An 11,294-nucleotide genomic window follows, 5' to 3' on the forward strand; every position below is an offset into this window, starting at 1 on the left:
AATAGTTAAAATAATTAATATAAAAATATCTTCATTCATTTTGAGTCCTTTTTGTTTATGCATTTGTATTTAAGTTTGAATTTGTAAACCAAATTTGGATTTAATATCTGGAAAATAAAAAAACAAAAGAAAAAGATAAAGAAAAAGGAAAGGAACACCCTTATGCGCGCTCCTGGGTCGGATCTGCCCTGCCGGCCCATGTCTGTGCGTGCCCAGCCCAACCGAGCGGGGGCACCGATGTGCGGGCTCAAACACTGCGGCACTCTCCTCAGTTCCACCGATGTGCGGGCCTAGCTGGTTAGCCGCGCTTCACGCCTGTGTACCTCGTACTCTCACACGCGCTCGCGTCGCTGACGAGAGGCCCGGTCCGTCAGCATTATCCCCTCCCCAACTCCGTGTGAATCTCCTCAACGAACTCTGTCATGCACGCGTACCCGACCGAGATTCGTGCATCCTAGAACCTCCCCCTCGCATGGATATAAAGGACACGCCCGCGACCTCTCTCTGGCCACCTAACCACGTTTAGCATCGAGCGCAAGCTTCACCAACCCAAAGAAGAGTGATCATAGGGAGGAGGAAGAACACCGCTGCCATCAATCTCCACATACGCTTCTGTTCGGGGATTCGTGATGGCTCCAGGGATCCTCGCCGATGCGTACCGAGCATGTTTGTAGCGGTGACTGTTAGGATTTATGGGCTAGGCCTAATTGAGAAATTCAATTAAATTCCAAAAAAACTCAAAGCCCATATATGTGTATGGCTAGGGAATGGTGGAACCAATAGTACCATATTGCTAGTCCAACTGGAATGGAACTAGTTCAAAAATGGAGGCCACACTCACTCACCAAGTCATGGATGAAAGGAGAGAGTGTGGAGAGCCACACGCGCACGCTCGCTCTCCTGGTCTGAGCGCGGGCGTATGACATGCGCGTGAATGGTACGTCGAAATCCGACCCCTCGCCTTGCGGGGGCGCGGCTTCCTTTTGCCATTTTAATTTTTTGTTTGTTTGGCTGTTAAGTTCCGAATCATAACCGATCGCTATAAAATCTAAGCTGAACGCGAGATTTTCACGTGCAGATCGGATCGAAGATAGCAATATGTTCGCGGACTCGGCCCTATAAAAGGCGTCTAGCAGCCAGCATCCAAATCATTCTAGTTTTCGCTTTCGCCTCTGTTCACAGCTGTGTCGCCTTCAGTTCTCTTCATCCTGACCGCCGACGTTCCATTTTTAGTTATTAAGACGCTTATGAAGTGTCCAAATTTGATGGAGTCGCAAAAGATGTTCCATTTTTAAGATGGTTATAAACCGTCTTAAAAGATATTAAATAAGACAGTTTTTAATTTATAACCGTCTAAAAAAGGCATTTGTTTAAGTCATTTTGTCCAATAATCTGTCTTAAATTAGGTTTTTGTTTAAGACACTTCTTCTAAAAAACTGTCGAAAATACGAACATTATAAGTCACAAAGTATTTATCAAAATGACTAAAATATTCTATAATAATAGACAATCGCAACAGAAAAACCATCTTATTTAGAAGGGTGATATTAGACGTTTTAGAAACCGTCTTATTTAGGAGACTGATATTAGACGTTTTGATAATTGTCTTATTAAGATTTAAACGAAATGACTTACATGTCATTACATTCTTCAATTACCACATTATAATTTAGAAGAGAAAAAAAATACAAACACATATATTTAAAAACACTATAATTAATACAATATAGATAAATACCATTCAATATCTCATAGATAAGCATTGTCAAATAATTCATACATAATTGTACTCTAAATTCAAACTAAACTACTAATGGGAAAACTTGTTCATCAACTGTTTGTGCTAACATTGAGCCTAACTAAGTATATATGAATTCAAGTCTCCACACTTGTGCGACCACCAAAATTTGAGTTCCATTCCATCTTTCATCGATGGCATCATTCATCGTTTCATCAGTTCATCATCGTCGATGTCATCATTCACCATTATTTATGTGCATATTCTACTCTGAATCCTGAGCCTTGACCACCTGCAATAACATGTCAGCATGTCCTAATTTATGTATTTACATAAATCTTACAATAGTTCTGAAATAGGAAAGCTCATATAAAACAGCGTTAGTTGAGTTGTGCAAGGCTAGTTGGTCTGTTTCAGCATCTGCAGTAGCATATGGAGTTGAGTTGTTTTTGAAGGCCTAAACATATGTACATATATAATTATATAGAGCATGCAAAATAGACATTCTACAACTGTAGATATTGATGATGATATGAGGCAATATTCAGTTCTTGGAAGATTTGTTGTGCGTTTACAGCAGGGAACTTTTTTTAGTCGTTTACAGCAGGGAACTTTTTCTCTTTATGTACAAATCATATTGTTGATATAAAATCTTGTGTGCAGAACTAAGTGGCAAGGTTCTCTAAATTTGAATATGGAAGATTCATTTAACTGCAATGCAATGTACTGTTATGCAAATTGCTGAAAAATATGGAAAAGTTGCAGTGAATATAGTTGGAGTTGTGATATGGCAAGTGATGTGTGCTGGAAGCAATAAACATATGTTATATGCATTGGCAGAAGATTTGTTAGTTGTACCTAGTCCGATAGAAGTTGTAGTCTGTAAAAAGGAATTTGCAATAGTTCCATTGTTCCAAGCGTTTGGCCAACCTGTAATATTAGCAAAAAATGAATAGATAAACTTTGGGCAACCTGTAACATTAGCCAAAAAATGAACAGATTATATTTTGTTGTGTATATGGTAAGGAGTAATGCCAGGACAGAAAATTAACAATCAGTTGGTGGGAAGGAAGATTACAAATTTTTAGTTAGACACATATGAACACCTCACATTGTCTTGTGGGTTGTTTTGATCCACACCCTTCACTTCGCACGATTTTTCAGCTAGCGTACCTATTTGGATGTACAATGCACATGTATGAACATAAGAACTAGTACAATATTATATGAAGTTATATGGTATATGATATTTACTCAATCAACAACCATAGAACATGATAATTACTAAAACAAAGCATTACTTCACCAATTAAGAATCAGCTAAACTTACTTAGCCAAACAATAGTAACTTCAAGCCAACAATTTAATACTTGCAGAATTTTTAGACAGCAGCACAGCGGTTAATTGTTTTATTCATAGCTCACAAAATATGCATCCAAAAATAGTAAACTAGGACTTTCTGGAAAGCTTAGAAAGTCCTCTATAACTCTTATATTATCATCACAACATGATTCGACAGTTTGAAAGGTCAAACAGTGCTAAACTATAATTCTGTCCAGAATTGGACAGAATTCGGCTACTCACTTCAAAAAATCATAACTGGAGTTTCAGGCATCCAAATCAGGTGATCCTAAACTTTTTAGAAAGCTAATAGAATTGTCTACAATTCATTTATAAACATCTCAGGTTAATACAATACATATCAAAGTCAGTTACTACAAACAGACTTCGCTGTCCAGATTTGGACAGATTCAGACTCTATAGTTCAAACAGCTGTAACTTGATCTCTAGACCACCAAAAAGGGTGCTCCAAAATTTGTTGGAAAGCTTAAGGAAAATACTACAATTCTTCTATAATTACTAAGGGCTGATTCTCAGTTTAGCTTAGCCAAACAATCTAATTTGTGAAATCTATACAGAATTTGGACAGATTCTGAAACTAGACTTGGAAAAATCATAACTCCTAAACTACTACACCTATGGTCATGAAATTTTAACACAAGTAGGATAAAAAGATTATCTACAAGAATGCTGATAGTGACAGTATAATTCAACACCCAAACAAGAAGTATCCATTCATATGGCTGCCATCAGGCAATATAAAAGGCAAGGAGAATGGAGAGCATTATGAATTGTCACCTCAGGTTTTAAATGAATGGGCTCCTGTGAGTGGGAAGTGGTTAGGGGATGTGAAGCAACAAGGGCAGGATAATGAGAAGGGGAAACAATTCCAGTGGCCAATAGTTTGGATGCCAGCAGGGTATGATGCACCAAACCAAAAGGCTAAAGAGATGAATGACACAAAAGAGACCCCAAAATCCCCAAAGATTTCTGAAGTGTCTCATCAATCACCCAAGATCATTCATCTGTCTTGGTTTGGGAATGGTCATCATCATGATCAGAAATCGGCTGCCAGAAATGGTTCTGGAGACCACAACAATGGATCACTTGTGGTTACTGACCATCAAGACAACATGATACTAGAAGGAAACCCTAAAATCACTCCAGTTGTGCCCAAGAGCATACACGATGGGACGAAACCTCCAAGGTAAAACTGCAAGACCATTCTAGTTGTGCCAGAGAAAGAGATTAATGAAAAGAAGGCCAGTACTTACAGAACCATTCCAGTCATAAAGGAAAGTGATGAGAAGAAGATTGGCATGAGGGAAAAGAGGGAGTCAAAGGAGGCCAACAGTGCTGAAATGGTTGAAGAGAACAGGAAAACAAAACACAATGACTCATCAGTAGTTAAGCATTCAAAATTGCCCCCAGTATGCTTACGTGTGGATCCCTTGCCAAGAAAGAAACCTGGAAATGATTCTTCTAGGTCTCCTAGTCCACCAAGGAAGGATACTGACAACACGAAGAAGGACGTGGAGGAGGCCCAGAGCCAGATCCTGGAGCCTAAATAGTCTAGTACAAGTAAGGATATCACTATGTCTGAAGTGAAAGAAAAATCGCCTTATGAAATGAAGAAGGAAGTTGGGTTTAGAAATGAAACAGTGGAGGTTGCTTCTGTTGAACATCTGCAGGAGGAAGAAGCTCCCACAAGTAAAGATGGCCAAAAGGTCCAAGCTGCTAGCACTACAGTTGGTGATCAAGAAAATGCAGCCCTGAAGAGCATAGAGGAAGATCATGTGCAAGAAAATGCTGGTGCAGGAAGCTTGAATGGACGTGACACAAGAAAAAATGAAGATGGGACAATGATTGAAAGTGAAACTGCGAAAGATGATGCCAGAACATATGGAGTTAATTTGTCAGAATCAGATGTTGCAGTTTGTATTCAGTCTGCCTACAGAGGGTATGATGTTCGAAAATGGCAACCTTTGGATAAGCTCTGGAAGATCAAGCATGTGCATGAACAGATGCAAGTTGTGAGGAAGCATATTCAATGCCTTTTAGATTCTTGCAGTAAGCCAACACAAAAAGAGCAAGTGGCCATAGGTGAAACTATTATGAATTTACTCCTGAAGCTTGACGCAATCCAGGTATATTTTTCATAGGCAATAGAAAATAGTAAGAATAAGAAGAAATAGCTCAGTGCAACATAGACAAATGTCTACTTCTTTGAAGATTAACATACCTTGTCAATAAGGTTGATAATTCCATCATTTATTGCACAATAAACGTCTTCTCTAAGAACATGTATAGTAGTAGGATTGATTCACAGACATCGTTTGTCGGAGTAGTTCATCATTTCAACATCTTGAGATCAACTCAATTCTTGAATTCCGCATCACGTGATCAACTAGCGTACCTAATGGAATGCGAAATGCATATGAATGAGAACAAACATAAATAACACAAAATAGATAAACTAAATGAAGAGGACAAAACACCTATGGCAAACTCCATAATAATCACACACTTGGAGTTAATCATACTCATCTTTTATGAAACAGGCATTTATAACCTAAACTTTATTACACAATTACAAGGTACTTACGTCACACTTAAAACCACAAGACTACCAATAAACCAATCAAGAACTAACCAAACCTAGTGACCTACACAAAAGCAATTCCAAACAACCATTTTAATACTTGCTGATTTTTGGACAGCAGAGCAACAGTTATTTGTTTTGCTCATAACTCATAAACTATGCATCCAAAAATAGTAAACCAGGACTTTCTGGAAAGCTTATGAAGTCCTCTAAAACTTTTGTATTACCATCACAACAAGATTCGACCTTTAAAAAGGTCAAACAGAACTAAACATAAATTCTATCCAGATTTGGACAGATTCAGATATCACACTTCAAACAGCCATAACTTGGCCTCTAGACTACCAAAAAGGGTGATCCAGTACTTTTTGGAAAGATTAAGAAGAGTACTACAATTCTCCTATAATTACTAAGGACTAATTCTTAGTTTAACTTGGTCCAACAGTGCAACTTTCGACATCTACAGAGAATCTGGACAGATTCTGATATCGGACTTTGGGGAAGCATAACTTTCAAATTATTGGACCTATAGCCATGAAATTTTAGTACAAATAAGATAAGGAGGTTATCTACAACTTTTATATATGACATTTTCACAGAAAACATGGTTTACTTCACTAAACTAGCTACACAACTAAAACTATGCATGCAGTGCAAACAGCAAGCATTCTAATTTAGTTTCTACATTTACCATGTTCTTGACACTTAAAATATTCTAACATATTATCATTAATTAGAGCCAAAGTCATCTATTCAAACATCATATATATATATATATATATATATATATATATATATATATATATATATATATATATATATATATATATATATATATATATATATATATATCCACCCAACATGATCTCGGTTAATACATATAAAGTATCATGACTACTAAAGCATAGAACTAACTTCATTAGACGAAACTCATCAAAACGACACTAACAACATTCATTAGCGACACGTTTGAATTTACTAAACTTACCCTTTATATTACTAACTCAACCAACACAAATAACAATCAACCTAAGCACACTTGATTCCGACAAAACCCTACTTTTCACATCATTCGCATCATCTCAAGGGCCATACTCAACATACTCATCCTTCAATGCACTTTACATATAACCCTACGTTTCAAACTACCCCTTCACCCTCAACAACGCATCTGACTTCCAATCGAATATGACCATACAGCACAAAGGGCAATTCATCAAACATTTGACATACCACAAGGCAACTAATATATCCATCCAATCCATCAACTAAACCAGGAAAAGGAATAGCACATCACTCACCATACCTCAATCGATACCAGGTTCATAAGAACGACAACAGTCCTGGCTTAGGCGTTCCACCGGACACCTACCAGGCGCTGCACTGGGGCATCACTTCATCACCTTCGGATTCCTAGGGATTTTTCCTCCGAGAACAGATGACACCATGACCATCATGGGAGGGGCAACCTGAGGATGAGGGCGCCAAGCCTGTCCACGGCGAGCAGCAAAAGGGAGGGGCACGTCCATGGTTGGGCAGGAACAAACGCCATGGGAGGGGCAACCTGAGGATGAGGGCTGACGTCCATGGGAGAGCTCGGCCACCATGGTGAGGAGCGGCGTCCAGCAGGGGGGCGAGCACCAGCGAGGGCGCCGTGAGGGAGATAGGGCTGGGCGAGTGGAGGGGGCTCAGCTGGGCGCTGCTTGTTGCAAAAAAGGGGAGGAGATGAGGGCGCCTACACAAGGGAAGAAGGGAGAGAGGATGGACGCCTGGGAACCCTGCGCCATGGGAAGGTGCTGGTGCAGAGAGTTGGGGAAGGAATGGCGTCGGCTTGCTGCAGGAACAAGGCAGAGGGAGGCGGCGTGAGATAAGGCTCCCAGTTAATCAATGCCTTCCAGAATAATGCCAAGGCGGTGGAGATAATTGATAGAAGAAAAATTCTCATCTTTCATCTATTTTCTTTTACAAAAATATATGCACATATATCTAGTAGCTAGGATTTGTGAGGGTTTAAATGAGTTGGTCCAAAATACATTTCGGATTACGTCTTTCAATTTCTAGATTACGAAACAGAGAACCAATCAAATTTAGAAATTATTTGATCTCAACTCTTGCGATCTTGGTACAAACGCCTGAATGTATACTGACTACGTTTTTTCATATTTACTACGTTTTTTAAGTGTCAAGTATTTACTACGTTTATAAGTGTCAAGTATACTGACTAATATCTAAGACAGTTCTTATATTCTAGACGACTCTAATATTATTTTTATTTGAGATGGTTTTATATATAGAAGTGTCTAATATACTAACCAAAATCTAAGACAATTCTTGTGATCTTAATGACTCAAAAAGTATATTTATTTGAGACGGTTTACAATAACAATCTGTCTTAAATCAATATAAGACATTTATTAAGGTGTAACTGTCTCAAAACATATCTTTATTAAAGACGGATCTTCAACAAACTGTCTTATCTTACTCATTAACATATGATAAAAGACACTTCTGTAAAATGCAATGATATATGTCTTAAAATGTGCGTCTTAAATAAGCATATCTCTAGTAGTGAGGGAACCCGACTCCGAACTTGCCACCTTTGGGAATTCTGGGAGCCGCTCCGCTATAATTCACCGGACTGTCCGGTGTGCCAGCGGAGTAATGGCTACACAGCGCCAACGATCGTCTGCAATGGAACAGTAAAAGTGAACAGTGTGCGCGTGCGCGCGCAGAAGTCAGAGCAGCGCCAGAAGGCGCACCGGACAGTGAATAGTGACTGGCCGGTGGCCCACCTATCAGAAGCTCCAACGGTCAGAACCCAACGGCCGGGTGACATAGCTGGCGCACCGGACACTGTGGCCATGCGACAAAAGCCCTCACCAATGGTCACTTTGGTGGTTGGGGCTATAAATACCCCCAACCACCCATCATTCATTGTATCCAAGTTTTCAGCCATCAAACCTCATACAAGAGCTATAGACTTCATTCAAAGACACAACCAAAGAGATCAAATCCTCTCCCAAGTCCAGAATCACTCCAAAGAAATTAGTGACTAGAGAGAGAGACATTTGGTTCATTTGAGCTCTTGCGCTTGGATTGCTTTTCTTCTTCCTTCTTTCTTGTGTTCAACTCACTTGTAATCAAAACAAGAGACACTAAGTTGTGGTGGTCCTTGTAGTGGACTTAGTGTCCCATTTGATTGAAGAGAAAGGCTCACTCGGTCTAAGTGACCGTTTGAGAGAGGGAAAGGGTAGAAAGAGACCCGGTCTTTGTGACCACCTCAATGGGTAGTAGGTTTGCAAGAACCGAACCTTGGTAAAACAAATCACCGTGTCATCCACTCTTATTCGCTTGTGAATTGTTTTCGCCCACTCTTTCGGACTCGATTATATTTCTAACGCTAACCCCGACTTGTAGTGTGCTTAAACTTTATAAATTTTAGATTTGCCTATTCACCCCCCTCTAGGCGACTTTCAATTGGTATCAGAGCCCGGTACTTCATTAAGAGCCAAACCGCTCGAAGTTATGTCGGGAGCTCACGCCAAGAAGGAGATGGTGATCGGCGAGAAGCCTGCCACAAGCCACGGGAAGGCTCCATCGGGAGAGTCCGGCAACAAGAAGGAGGAATCACCTCCCCGCGTCAAATCACATCGGAGTGGCGACAAGAAGAAAAAGATGAAGAAGGTGGTCTACTACGAGACCGACTCTTCGTCACCCTCCACCTCCGGCTCGGAATCGGCATCCACCACTTCTAAGCGCCATGAGCGCAAGAAGTATAGTAAGATGCCCCTTCGCTACCCTCATATTTCAAAAAGAACTCCATTACTTTCCGTCCCATTAGGCAAACCACCTATGTTTGATGGTGAAGATTATTCTATGTGGAGTGATAAAATGAGGCATCACCTAACCTCACTCCAAAAAAGCATATGGGATATTGTTGAGTATGGAGCGCAGGTACCAAAGGAAGGGGACAAGGATTATGATTCGGAGGAGGTCGAACAAATCCAACACTTCAACTCCCAAGACACTACTATACTCCTCGTCTCTCTAAGTCGAGAGGAGTATAATAAGGTGCAAGGGTTGAAGACTGCAAAGGAGATTTGGGACGTGCTCAAGACCGCACACGAAGGAGACGAGGTGACCAAGATCACCAAGAGGGAGATGATCGAGGGGGAGCTCGGTCGATTCATGCTTCACCAAGGGGAGGAGCCACAAGTAATGTATAACCGGCTCAAAACCTTGGTGAACCAAGTGCGCAACCTCGGGAGCACCAAATGGGATGACCATGAAATGGTCAAGGTTATTCTTAGATCACTCGTATTTCATAACCCTACTCAAGTTCAATTAATTCGTGGTGATCCAAGATATAAACTAATGTCTCTCGAAGAAGTGATAGGAAAGTTTGTGAGCTTTGAACTCATGATCAAAGGCTCCAAACAAATCATTGAGCGAGGCGCCACCTCCACACCCGAGGTGCAACCCGTCGCCTTCAAAGCGACGGAGGAGAAGAAAGAAGAGTCTACACCAAGTAGGCTTCCCATCGATGCCTCCAAGCTCGACAACGAGGAGATGGCTTTAATCATCAAAAGCTCTCGCCAAATCCTCAAGCAAAGGAAGGGGAGAGATTACAAGCCCCGTTCCAAGAAGGTGTGCTACAAGTGTGGTAAGCCCGATCACTTTATAGCAAAATGTCCTATTTCTAGTGACAGTGACAGGGGCGACGACAAGAGGGGGAAAAAGAAGGAGAAGAAGAAGTACTACAAGAAAAAGGGTGGCGATGCCCATGTTTACCGGGAGTGGGACTTCGACGAGAGCTCCACCGACTCCTCCTCCGACGAGGACGCCGCAAACATCGCCGTCACCAAGGGTCTTCTCTTCCCCAACGTCGGCCACAAGTGCCTTATGGCAAAAGACGGCAAGAAGAAGGTAAAATCTAGATCCTCCACTAAGTATGCAACTTCTAGTGATGAGGATAATTCTAGTGATAATGAGGACAACTTACTTACTCTTTTTGCCAATCTTAACATGCAACAAAAGGAAAAATTAAATGAATTGATTAGTGCTATTCATGAGAAGGATGAACTCTTGGATAGCCAAAAGGATTTCCTTATTAAGGAAAACAAAAAGCATGTTAAGACTAAAAATGCTTATGCTTAGGAGGTAGAGAAAAATAAAAAATTAACTAGTGAGCTTAGCACTTGCCATGACACTATTTCTAACCTTAGATTTGAAAATGATAAATTGATTGCTAAGGTAGAGAAATTAAATATTAGTGATGATTCTCTTGTCAACCTTAGAAATGATAATGCTAATTTGATTGCTAAGATTAACAAATTGAATGCATCTCTTTCTAGCCTTAAGGTTGAAAATGAAAAATTAATTGCTAAGGAATTAGATGTTCGCAATGTTTCTATTTCCAATCTTAGAAATGAAAATGCTATTTTACATGCTAAGATTGTTGAATTAAATACTTGCAAACCCTCTACATCTACCGTTGAGCATGTTACTATTTGCACTAGATGTAGAGATATTAATGTAGATGCTATCCATGATCACCTTGCTATGATTAAACAACAAAATGATCATATAGCAAAATTAGATGCTAAAATTGCT

General features: G+C 40.1%; 1 pseudogene; it reads left to right on the forward strand.

Annotated features, from left to right (window-relative positions):
• The first annotated feature begins 4,290 nt into the window (after window positions 1-4,290).
• Window positions 4,291-5,271, forward strand: LOC109942533 (BAG family molecular chaperone regulator 6-like; annotated as a pseudogene).
• The last annotated feature ends 6,023 nt before the right edge of the window (window positions 5,272-11,294 follow it).

Source organism: Zea mays, chromosome 9 (genome assembly GCF_902167145.1).
Source record: "Zea mays cultivar B73 chromosome 9, Zm-B73-REFERENCE-NAM-5.0, whole genome shotgun sequence".
NCBI classification, from domain to species: domain Eukaryota; kingdom Viridiplantae; phylum Streptophyta; class Magnoliopsida; order Poales; family Poaceae; genus Zea; species Zea mays.